This window comes from Apodemus sylvaticus, chromosome 4, assembly GCF_947179515.1.
Source record: "Apodemus sylvaticus chromosome 4, mApoSyl1.1, whole genome shotgun sequence".
Classification (NCBI taxonomy): Eukaryota; Metazoa; Chordata; class Mammalia; order Rodentia; family Muridae; genus Apodemus; species Apodemus sylvaticus.
The window spans coordinates 24,846,991-24,860,460 of NC_067475.1; the positions used below are offsets into that span (position 1 = coordinate 24,846,991).

A 13,470-nucleotide genomic window follows, 5' to 3' on the forward strand; every position below is an offset into this window, starting at 1 on the left:
GTGTGCTGTGTGACCCAGCATGGAGGACAAACACAGAGAACACAGGAGGCACACAGTGGGGAGGGAGGCCTTGAAGAAAGAATAAGAAGACTCAGTATGTTGGGGAAGCCCGGAGTGTTAGAGAAAGCATGATTAGGAGAGTAGGAGAAAGGAAAAAGTTATATTTTCATAAATAATTCAGAAAAGTGTGCAGACTTGCAAGCTAGCACGTCTGTGCCCTGTGAGAGACTGAATTTAAAGGGTTTTGAGACAAAAAGTACAGTATGTTGTTAAAGGGAAAATTATTCTGCCCATCTCTTCAGCATGGTTTAAGGCAAGGACTTTTTTTTTTTTGAACAGCAAACATCTTTATTACACGAGCTATGAAGGATGGCTTATTTGTCTTCCCGGGGTTTGATCTTCCTCAGACAGAACCCCAGCTCCTTGCCTTCGAGCACACAGCCACCCTGGTTCTGCCGCCCTGACCTGGTCTTGAGGCAGTGCAGGCGAGAAGTTTGCCCTGCTGGAACTGCTCCTCCAGAAGGCTGCTGATTTCGCCATTCTTTTTCCTTTCGTCGTATTTCTTTTGGATTTTCTTTGATTATCTTTTGTTTAAAATCTCTTCTTCCTCAGGAGTCACTGCCGGCCCGTTGTGCTGTCGAGAAGCACAATGCAGTTCTTCACCAGGGTCTGGGTGCGGACGAGCTCCTTATTGGATGCGTTGTAGACAACATCAGTGATCCTTGTTCTTCCGAGTACAGCATTCAGAGCCCCAGGAAGAGTCCCCCACACCCAGTCTCAGGGCACAGCACTTCTTACTGCCTTCTCGAACCCGGACTGTGTGTATGCGGCGAGGGCCAACCTTAGTGTTGGCAGCAGGCGGTCCCAGCTCATACTTCTGCTTCTTGTAGTAAGGTTTTCTCTTACACCCGGTATGGCGGCGCATGAGCCAGTTGTCCGGAGAGATGCCCATCGCTCGGCGCTGGCTGACAAGGACTTCTTAAGAGATGGTCTCTCGACCAGCTCTGTCATCTGCCCCAACTGGAACATTCCAGTCCAGGAATTCTGTTCTCTTGACCAGAAGGGTTTTGTTTTTGTTTTTGTTTTTTTGTTTTTTTTTGTTTTTTTTTGTTTTTGTTTTTTTAAGGGGCCTTTATTTCTCTTCTGGAAGAAATATATAAATAGACGCTGTAATGGGGTTCAGCCTAGTAAATAAAACTTAGTACGCTGACTTTGGTGTTGAGACCCCCACAGGCCCATGTAAACAAGCCTGCGGGTGACTCGGGCTTGTAGTCTGCATACAGGAGAGTCACAGCGTAGTCCTCAGCGTGTGGAACCCCAGGGAGCTGCAGCCGCCTTTGCTTTTGTCACTAGGTTTCTCTCAGATCCTTATGTCAAATCTCACTTGCCTGCCGGGGTGATCCTTTCAGTCAGTGGGAATCCGGTCTTGCTCCTCTCCCCAAGTTCATTTCCTGCGTTTTTTCCCCAGCCTCTCACCATGCCACGTCTGGAACAAAGTTCTGCATAGCATCTCCTACTCATTGGCTCCCTTATTGCCTGTACGCGATGTCATCTTTCTCTCAGCAATTTGTGCATCTGGCTCCCTCTCCTTTTTGACATCTTGGCTTACCCTCCTATCCCCAGAGAGGGTGTGTTGATAACTCCATCTCCGAGGTGCTACCTCAGTTGTATTTTATCACCCTACCCGTTCACTTCCCCGTTGGTGCTAAGCACCATAGTGACATTAGTTTCTATTGCTTCTGTCTCTTACTGAAGGGCTAGTGCCGCGTCGGCGACTGGCCCCTTGTGTTTGTTCATTGCAACTTCTTGGAGCCCATTAGAGTTCAGTAGAGATGTTTGATGAACGGGGTCTGGGGAAGTTTTTCATTTTTAGGCACTTATGTGGACAGATCTAATCGCTATGGGATTCTTCTGTGTCCTTGATGTATGCTTATCTTGTTTTGAGTCAAAATTTCACTGTGTATTCCAGCCTTGGTTGTGGCTGTGTAGCCCAGGCGGGCTGGGACTTTCTTGACCACCCGTACACACCTCCACCTCCTTACAGGTAGATGTGTGCTACCAGGCTCATCAAAGAGCCTCTTTTGGCCCGTGCACGTTTGACTATGAGCTCTGTCAAATAAATGTGTTTTGAAAACATAGCCCCCTCCAAGTTTATATAGAATCAGGGTTGAAAAATTTATGAACAATTATAGAAGTATTTTCCCAAATAAACACTGTTGCGTACAAAGCTGGTGTGGTAAGCAGCTAGAGGCAAACAGTCTTCCTAAGAGGAAATAAACAACTGCTTGTTGGCCAGTGTATAACAGTCTGAATTTGGCATATGGTACAGATTTGGGTGTTGGTGTTTTAAAGTTGTTTGTTTGGATATTTTTGTACAAAGTCCACACCCTCAAGGCTTTATGTGTCAAGCTAACCTGACACAGACCTATTTTATTTGTACCCGTGTCACGTTTATTTTTCTCTAAACAGCAGTGATTTGTGCAGAAAACAACTGAGATGTCTAGGTTATTGTTGATATTTTTTTTCATGTTTGCTTATGTATTTATCTTTTTTTCTCTTTGAGACAGGGACTCTGTATGCAGTCCTGGTTGGCCTGGACCTTCCTGTATTATCCAAACTGGCCTTGACCTGAGTCTGCTTCTGCCTCAGTGCTGGGATTGAAGGTGAGCACTACCATGTACAGCCAATTTTATTTTGAATATAAGGCACATAAAGTCATTTTATCATTCATTCCTTAACAATTGTTTTCCATTTTCTTTTAAAAACTATCTTAAGGGTGGGAAATACAAGTAGCCCATTCGACAAGACGTTAAAAGCTCTTCAAGAGCTCGGATGAGCGGGCAGCAGATGCTGGTGTGAGCTATACTAGCCAATTCATTATGTAATGATAAAACCTGCCCATGCAGGATGTGCAAAGAAACCCAAGGCCTGGGGACATAGGCCTACAAGTTCAACTACTTGGGAGGCTGAGGCAAGTGGATTAAAAGTTCAAGGCCACCCTGGGGACTGTAATGAGAACCTTTGTCAAAACAAAAATTAAAACAAGGGCTGAGGGTGTATGTAGCTCAGTATGCCCGAAGCTCTCAGTTCAATCTCAGAACTGATAAATAAAACAAGATTCTTGCAAAGTGGGAAAACTGACTCTGTACCCTCATCCAACATTTTTTTTTTTTTTAATTAAAGAGACAGGATGTGTTCAGAAAGTTGTAGACAGGCAAGGGATTTTTCTTTCCCACTGGGGGCTGTGTGTGTGTGTGTTTTGTGTAAGAGTTTCTTTTAAAACTCAGGTCAGCAGAGTTTTGAGAGGGATGAACCAAAGTTTCTCTGTCTTGCCTGGAGTTCAGAGATACACAGGAGACTAAGGGTTGACTTAGAGACGGTGATGTCAGTCAGAGCAGGAGCGGATGTCAGCAGAATGAGAACTGTGGTTGGCACCAAGAAAGCGATAGCAGATGTGGGAAGAACGAGAAAATCCAATGGGCCAGGCAAACTCCACCAAGGACAGGGAGGTGGAAGGTGTGTGTTGTGGTAACTATTACTTAGGTTTCTACCTCCCCTTAGATCATTCAGTTCCCAAATGAAAGACACAAAGCCTTTATATTTATAATAACCCTTAAAACACTAGAGCTGGGCAGGCATCAGCCCTGTGTGCGATTTTGTCTACCTCCCTGTCAATTATCCTGAGCTATCACCTGCCATGGTCCTCCTGAGCCACTTGTTCTCCAGCAGGCTGATCTTCCTGGACATGTTCTCACAACCCATCTACCCCATGATGTCTTCTTCCTTCTTCCTCTCTACTCCTGGTCTTTGCTTCAGACCACAAGCCAGGGGACCAAAATCCCGCCTACCCCTCTTTCTGTCCAGTTACAGGTTGTAGGCATCTTTATTTAGCCACTAATTTTAAATTAAGGAGCAAGGTTTGCACAACAAAAGCTAGCATACATTTGAATTCACTGGTTTTAAGGCAATTGCAGGGGAAGGGACGAGGGTCCGAGGGTCGGGGAGAGAGAGGGAGGGAGGGAGAGAGGGAGGGAGGGAGGGAGAGAGGGAGAGAGAGAGAGAGAGAGAGAGAGAGAGAGAGAGAGAGAGAGAGAGAGAGAGAGAGAGAGAGAGAATGTTGGTTTTATTAGCATTGTTTGCAGGAGCATGGGTAAGGGGCAGTTTACCTGAGACAGTGCTCTTTACCACAAATAAAAATGTCTTTTCCTCACGAAGCACCTTTAATCACATAGAAATCCTCAGGGAATTGAGGGGCAGGGCATAGCCTTCCCCCTTCTGGATGCTGATGGGTCAGGTCTGTGTGGAACTCGAGTGCACACCATCATACTGCTCAGAGCTCATCCTTCTCTCATGGCCTCCCTCACTCCTGACTCTCAGGTGCTTTCTGCCCCATCTCCCATGATGTCCCCTGAGCCTTGGAGGAGGTGACAGAGAGGACTCGTTTATGACTGGCATTAGCTCTTTAGTCTCGGTACTTTGGCCGGCTGTCATCAATTTTCTTGATGAAAGTCAACTCTGACTGTGGTAAGAGGAACTCTCATAGCAGTTTGAATGTGCACTTCCCGGATGGCTAAGGATGTTGAGCTCCTTTGCAGACATTTATTGGCCTTTTCATTTCTTTCTTTGGAAGTTTCCTGTGCAGCTCACTAGCCCATTTATTGACCAGGTGATCTGTTTGCTATTGAGCTTTTGAAATTATTTGTAGACTCGGAATTATAAACCCACACAGAGTCCGTTTCTTCGTTCTACTGATTGTTTCCTTTGCTGTGCAGAAAGTCTTTCATGTTGTGGCTCTCATTTGCCAACTTGCCTTAGCTCAGGCTTCCAACGATGTGGTACAACAACATAACCAAAAGCAACTTGTGGAAGAAAAATGCTTATTTCATCTTACAACTCTCAGTGATATCACACTCTATCACTAGGGAAGTTAGCGCGGGAGCTCAAGGCAGAAACCTGAAGGCAAGAACTGGCGCAGGAGCCCGAGAGATGGCTTAGCTGGAAAGGCTAGGCTCACAACCAAAGATAGAACTGTTGTGGATGAAGCCATGGAGGAGTTCTGCTTATTGGCTTACTTCTCAAAGCTTGCTCAGCCGGACATTTTTTGTTCTACCTGCCCAAGGGTAGCCCTTCCCCCAGGGGCTTGTCCTTCCCGTATCTATCAGCAATCTAGAATGCCCCATTGGCTTGCCTACTTGGCAAAAATCTTTGATGGAGGCATTCTCTTGAATGAGGCTCCTTTTCCCTTTTGAGTCTAGATTGTGGCAAGTTGACAAAAATCTAACCTGGATACAACTCTTGGGATCATCTTCTGTGCTGCCAGAGTCCTTTCCAGAAAGTCCTTACCTAAAAACGTCTTGAAGTATAGCCACTTTCTTCTAGTGGGTGTCTAGTGCCTTTAATATGTGTGTGTGTGTTTTTCCCTCCTCATTTTGGATTGATTTTTCTTAAATAGGGAGACATATGGATCTAGTTACATCTACATGTGGGCATTCGCCTCTCCCAGCATCATTCTGAGGAAGCCATCTCGTTTTTAAATGTTTTTGATACTTGGGCGCATGATCAGATTCCTGTAGTTGAATACGTTTATCCTGAGGTCTATCATAGTCCATCGGTCCATGTGTCTGTTTTGTTTCTGTGGCTCTCAGCTGAGATCTTTCTTTAAAATTAAAAATTATGTTGCCTATGTGGAAGCTTCTTAAAGATGTGAATTTTAGATTTTTTTTTCTAGTTCTTGGGTAGTATGTTGAATCTGTGGATCCTTTGTGATACTATAATTTAGTCATTTTCACAATATTGACTCAGTCTTCTTCTCTTCCAGTGCAGTCATTTTTAGAAGATTTCCACCCAGCTGATCATGTATACTCCTGGTAGTTTATCATTGTGACGCTATGTGGACGGATCTTTCTTTTGATCTCTCAGTGTTTGTTTTGATCCGAAGAAAAGGCACAGGGTGTTGTAGGTTGATTTGCATCTAATCTTGTAGTCCTCATTTCCAGCTTCCGGCTCAGCACACTTTGAAATGTGTTGACAGAGACGACAGTTTGCCCGGTTCCTTCCTTGTCTGTGGGAATTCATTTCAGATGCTCCTGGTCTTCATCCTTACATTAGTCAGTATGGAAGCGGTTCCCATGAACGAAGGCAAAACAAAGCCAAAGCCAGCTCTTTACCTGTTTGTTGCTCACCTATGTGATCACCTTAGAGCCAATGAATCAGCTCACTACATCTGCAGCCTGTAGCCCCACAGGATGACTCAGTGTGATTATTATTACTTATTTGTATTTCCGCTTTGATGACACTTATGGACATAGCTTATAAGAGGAAAAAGAATGCATTTAGTTTTAAGAAAATGTGTTGTATTTTTATTTACTTATTTAGTATAGGAGTTAGTGTGAGTTCCATGCATGGTGGTCAGAGTGTCCTTGTGGGAGTTGCTTCTCTTACCTTGGGTTTTGGGGGATTGAATTTAGGCTGTCAGGCTTGGGGGCAAGTGCTTTCCCCCCCTGTGGAGCCGGCCCATGAGCTCTACAAGTTTTCAAGTATTCAAATTTCTACACACGTGTAGGATCATATGTTAAAGATGTCCTTTTCACACAAGGGCATTACAAACTCAAATGCCATTCAGGTTTTAAAATACTCCCGACTGGACAGCTGCTTAGCAGTCCATTTCTCATCAGGGTGAGGTCTCATTTTGTTCAGTTCCTCTGCTCACCTGACCTCCATCTCATTTCCCAGTGGTGCAGACTTGTGCAGCAGAATGCCCTCTAGCTGAGACAGCTGGCGAAGTGTTGGTGTTCGCTAGCGACAGTAGCATTACACGCAGATGGCAAATTGTGGCCATCTTGCGACACACTTCTCTAATCATCTTTACAGATGGAAAACATGATGATGAAAATGGAGAGACAGGTTCTAAAGCACAGGAAAATATGTTCCAACAGCTGCTTCCCCCAGACGAGCTCCATCGAGGTACACATCCTCATCGGCATGCGGTTTTCGTCTCTTCCCTCAAGGGAGCATCTGCTTTTCAGGTTTTCCATGTCTCTTTCTGCACCAACTAACTTTCCTTTTCTGGTTTGGAAATCCTTACTATGTATTTAATCATGAGTTAAAAAAGAAAAACTAAGAAGCAAAACTTACAGATAAGGGGCTTCAGACGTAGCTTGGTCTGTAGAGCACTTGCATACTATGTTTAAAGCCCCGAGTTTGAGCCTGAACACTGCATATCACTGTACAAAAAATTACCACTAAATTAGCGAGTAACACTAAAGAAATGATGAAAATCGGGTTGCAGGAGACCTGGGTATTTATAGCCAGTGTACATCTGTCCCCACAGTGTCTTGCTTTCTTCCCTCTTTCCTGGTCCCACTGGCCATCAAACTTGTTTAAGAAAGTGCTTTCCTTGGAAGATTCTGAGATGTACTTTATAAGGAAATGTTTCTACATTTTAAGAGAGGCCCAATTTGTGGCTTTTAAAAGCCTCCATTTGCTACTGTTGTTTGTTAATTCACTGACCTTAAATAATAGCAAGGAAAAAAGTCACCAGAGTCTGATTTTATTTTGTTTCCATTCTGCATCTCTTGAATGTTTCTCATTGTCATTTTATTTGCGATCACTTGCATTTCAGATAAAAATTGTTATATATATCATCATCTTTGTCGTTGATTACAAATCAAACAGCAAAATTAATGTTATTTCATAATACCCAGAAAGGAGTCAATAAAATCCCATGATATTTCTTGAAGCTTTATTCCTGATTTATTTCTTATTTCCTTTTACACACACACACACACACACACACACACATACACACACACATACACACACACACATACACACACACACACACGCATACACACACACATATACACACACACACTCACACACACATACACACACATACACACACACACACACACACACACGCATACACACACACACTCACACACACATACACACACACATTCACACACACAGACATACACACACACATACACACACATACACACACACATACACACACACATACACACACATACACACACACACATACACACACACACACATACACACACACACATTCACGCTCGCATACACACATAGGAGTTAGCCTGGCTTTCTTCACTTCCCACAGATAAACGTCTCCACCAAATATACTCCTTTCCAAAGACCCCACATCCCTCATTGAAAGATTTTAAGCCTTTCCTCTCAAGTTGGAATAAATTTTGAAATAAAATCTTACACTGACTTGAGAGTCTCTTGACCCAACTATGACCCCCTTTGATGTCACCCCATCATCTTCCAGTGACCTGCTGTGATAGCTTATAAGTCACAGTGCCCTCGTCCATTCAGAGGGGGAAACATTCTTATTTCTGAAACGGTGCTACAATAAAGCATTAGGCATGTTTACACACACAGTGACCTCTTCTTAGTATGAATTTCATAAAAATCACTAGAAGAAGAACTGGGCAGAGCTCAGTGGTAGAGTTCCTGCTGGGCACGTGCAAAGGCCCAGAGTTCAACCACCAGCAGAAACAAATCAAACACTGGCAGATGGAAATGGTGTGCAGAGATGGACTCCGTGATCTCATTATTTTTCTAGGAAGATTCTAGCTGGGGTCTTGAAGCTGTTTTTTCCAAAAGTCTGACCAAACCATTTTTGTAAATAAGACAACTCATTTTCATTAAAGATTAAGCAACAACAATAAGACATCTTTCCCCCCCCCCCCCCCCCAAAATCAGAGAAACAACAGAAAGCCTACCAACTCATGGAAACTGAACAACTCTCTACTCAGTGATCTTAGCGTCAAGGAAGAAATAAAGAAATAAATTAAAGACCTTTTAGAATTCAATGAAAATGAAGGCATAACATGCCCAGACTTATGCAGTAAAAAGAAAAGCAGAACTAAGAGGAAAGTTCATAGTACTAAGTACTTCCACAAAGAAACTAGAGAGTTCTCATATCAACAATTTAAAAGTACACCTAAACGCTCTAGGGGGGAAAAACACTCCAAAGAGGAGTAGACATCAGGAAATAATCAAACTCAGGGCTAAAATCAATCAGTTAGAAACAAAGTGAACAATACAAAGAATCAATGAAACCAAGTGCTTGGTTCTTTGATAAAATCAACACAATAGAAAAACCTTAGCCAAACTAAAAGGCAGAGAGACAGTATCCAAATTAGCAAAGTCAGAAATGAAAAGAGAGATATAACATCAGACAATGAGGAAATTCAGAGAATCATTAGGTCTTACTTCAAAAGCCTGATTTTAGTGCAAAATTCTATCAGACTTTCAAAGAAGAGTTAATACCAATACCCCTCAAACTACTCCACAAAATAGAAAGAGAAGGAACATTACCTACTGCATTCTATGATACCACAGTCATCCTGACATGTAAACCACACAAAGGCTCAACAAAGAAAGAGAATTTGAGACCAATTTCTCTAGGAACATTGATGGAAAAATACTCAATAAAATACTCACAAACTGAATCCAAGAACACATCAAAGACATCATTCACTATGATCAAGTAGGTTTCATCCCAGGGATGCAGGGATGGTTCAATATATGAAAATCCATCAATGAAATCCACTATATAAATAAACAAAAAGAAAAATAATCACATGATCATCTCATTAAATGCTGAAAAAGCCTGTGCCAAATCCAACACCCCTTCATGTTAAAAGTCTAGAGAGGAACTCTAACCAAGCAAGTAAAAGACCTGTACGTCAAGAACTTCAAGTCTCTGAAGAAAGAAATTGAGGAAGATATCAGAAGATGGAAAGATCTCCCATGCCTATGGATTGGCCGGATTAACATAGTGAAAATAACCATCTTACCAAAAGCCATCTCTAGATTCAATGCAATTCCCATCAAAATTCCAACACAATTATTCACAGACTTTGAAAGAGCAATTATCAGCTTCATAGGGAAAAACAAAATACCTAGCATAATTAAAAACAATCCTAAACAATAAAAAAAAAATTCTGGAGGAATCACTATTCCTGATCTCAAGCGGTATTGCAGAGGACTAGTAATAAAAACTGCATGGCATTAGTACAGGAACAGAGCGGATGATCAATGGAATTGAATCAAAGACCCAGAAATAAATACATACACCTATGGACACTTGACTTTTGACAAAGGCAAAAACCATACAATGGAAAAAAAGAAAGCATCTTCAACAAATGGTGCTGGTCTAACTGGATGTCTGCATGTAGAAGAATGCAAATAGATCCATATTATCACCCTGCATAAAACTCAAGTCCAAGTGGATCAAAGACCTCAAATCAGATATATAAAGCCAGATACACTACATCTAAAAGAAGTCAAAGTGGGGACTAGCCTTGGATGTATGGTCCAGGAGACAACTTCTTGAACAGGACACCAATGGCTCAGGCTCTAAGATCAACAATTGATAAATGGGACGTCATGAGACTGCAAAACTTCTGTAAGGCAAAGGACACAGTCGATAGGACAAAATGACAGCCTAGAGTTTGGGAAAGGTTCTTCACCAACCATTCATCTGACAGAGGGCAAATATCCAAAATCTATAAAGAACTTAAGAAATTCAATACCAACAATCCAAATAAACCAATTAAAAATGGGATACAGAGCTAAACAGAAAATTCTCCAGAGAGTAATCTCAAATGGCCAAGAAGTACTTAAGGAAATGTTCAACATCTTTTTAGTCACCAGGGAAATCCAAATCAAAACAGCCCTGAGATTCAATCTTACATCAATAAAAAATTCAAGGGATAGCACATGCTGGTGAGGGTGTGGAGCAAGGGAAACACTCCTCCATTGCTGGTGGGAGTACAAGCTTGTATAACCACTTTGGAAATCAATATGGCAGTTTCTCAGAAAACTGAGAATAGCTCTACCTCAAGACTGATCTATATCACTCCTGTGCATATACCCAAAAGATGCCCCATTATATCAGAGGGACATTCAACTATATTCATAGCAGCTTTATTTATAATATCCAGAAACTGGAAACAACCTAGATGTCTCTCAACTGCAGAATGGATAAACTGTGGCACATCTACACAATGGAATATTATTTGGCTATTAAAAGTAAAGACATAATGAATTTTACAGGCAAATGGATGGAACTTGAGAATATCATCCTAAGTGAGGTAACCCAGAGCCAGAAAGACATGTATGGTATGTACTCACTTATAAGTGGTCATTAGCCATAAAATGCAGGACAACTACACTACAATCCACAGACACAAAGAAACTGGGTAATAAGGTGGTCCCAAGGGAGCATGTCCAAATCTGTGGTGGGTTGCGAGAGGGAACTGAGTGGGAAAGGTGAGTGGAGAATGAGGGTAGTGGTCATGTGTGGGGAGAAGGGGGACGGAAGAGAGCTGAGGGTGAGAATGAAAAATGGTGGGGAGCATCTCTGGTGACTAGCTAGAGCCCTGGGACTGGGAGGATCCTAGGGTGACCCTAGCTGAGATTCCTACCAGAGGATGATATAGAGACTGAAGTGGCCACCTCTTGTAGCCAGGCAGGACTTCCGGAGAGGGGAAGGGGACATCAATCCATCCACAAAACCTTTTAACCCAAAATTTGTCTTGCCTACAAGATGTGTAGGGATAAAGATGGAGCAGAAATGGAGGGAACAGCCAACCAACTGCCCCAACTTGAGACCCATCCCATGAGAGAGAGCCAACCCTTAACACTACTAATAATAGAGAGGGAGATAGAAGTGTGCAAGTCAGAGGGGTCAAGGACACCACAAGAAGACGCCCAGAGCCGACTCACCTGGGACCATGGGGCCTCACATAGCCTGGGCCATCAGCCAGAAAGCTGGACCTAGAGCCCCTATACATGGTAGCAAATGTGCAGCTTGGTCTTCATGTGGGTCCCCTAACAAGTGGAGGAGGGGGGCTGTCTTGGTCTTTGTTGCCTGCCATTGGATTCCCTTCCCCCTACCTTGACTACCTGGTTGGGTCTCAGTGGGAGAGGATGTTTCTAGTCTTACTGGGACTAGATGCCCCAGGGTAGGATGGTATCCAAGAGGTCCTCCCCTTCTGTGAGGAGAAGGGGAGGAGGTAATGGGGAAGAAATTTGTAGGGTGGGACTGGGAGGGGAGGGGGACTGTGATTGGGATGCAAAGTGAATAAAAATAAATCACTGAAAATATAAAATGTTTGTAAACAGAATTCAAGATTAGAAGAAGAGGAGGAAAAGGAAGAGGGGGAGGAGAAAGAGGAGGATGAGGAGAAGGAGGAAGAGGAGGAGGAAGAAGAGGAGGAAAAAGAGGAGGAGGAGGGAGAGGAGAAGGAAGAGGAGGAGGAGGAGGAGGGAGAGGAGGAGGAGGAGGAGGAGGGAGAGGAGGAGGAGGAGGAGGAGGAGGAGGAGGAGGAGGAGGAGGAAAGGACAACTATTGATATGCTGCAGGGTACCTGCCCCAGAAATTGTTGGTTGAACTGGAAATGAAAACTGACTGAGAAGTCCTTGAGTCCTGGCAACTCAGCAGATGAATCTCCCCAGGCAGATTATCTCTGGAGAGAGCCCAAAAGTTAGGGTTTGAGCTGTAAAGTCTTACTGAGTAGAGGTGGGAGAGGTGTTTGGGGCAGATTGAGAGAGGAGAGAGAAAAGGAAGGGTGAGAAGCCACTGAGTCTAGACAGTCAACAGGGAGAGGAGCCTGGGCTTGGTGCTTCTGCTCTTCAAATGCCCAAGGCTCCGCTTAGCATCTCTTCTTAATACTGACATCCATGGAGTCCCCTGACCCTCGGTCGTCCCCCACCAAATGAGTTAAAGAAGGCTTCTGCTCTAACACAGAGGGACTATTTTCCATTTTCCGCTATCTAAGCAGCAGGGAGGTCTTCTGTGCTTCTCTCTATTCATGGGATTAGGTTTCTAACCTCAGAAATGTAAAAGAAGAAAAAGCCAAGGTTTAACATTTGAGCTGCAGGCATATGATAAGGGCAGTCATTTGGAGAAAAAGCATTTTTGAAGGATCAAGTGCCAAGATTCCAACATCTGTGGACCCCAGTAGGAAGAGGAAACCCTGAAGGATTAAGATTTGTAAACCACAAGTTAAGCTAAGACACTGGTGAATTTCTCTCCCTTTTACCAGGGAGTGAGTTGGGACTTGAGGGGGAAAAAAAAAAAAGGTCTGTTCATTGAAAAATTTGAATTTAAAATCAACTTAAAAAGCAAAAGATATGTCCTTGTTCTACCTGAGTTTATAGTCTGAGAAAATTATACCTAGAAAACATTGCAATTTCAGACAGAAACTTTTGCAAAGAAATAAAAATGATCTAGTGGCCTACTCCATTGCATAGACTTACTATTATGCATGCCTGCTAAGAGCTCTGTTGGATTCTGTCTACCAAAGGTTAGAATAGCAACTGACCTTTACTGAACTCAGCATCGTAACAAAGCATCTTATATCAACGTTAAGCTTGGTGAGAAATTTGTAAGCATTTCCACTTTGTAGAGGAGGAAACTGAGGC

General features: G+C 43.1%; 1 pseudogene; it reads right to left on the reverse strand.

The window, feature by feature from the left end:
* Positions 1 to 374: 374 nt before the first annotated feature.
* LOC127682078 (40S ribosomal protein S8-like) lies at positions 375 to 952 on the reverse strand (annotated as a pseudogene).
* Positions 953 to 13,470: the final 12,518 nt, after the last annotated feature.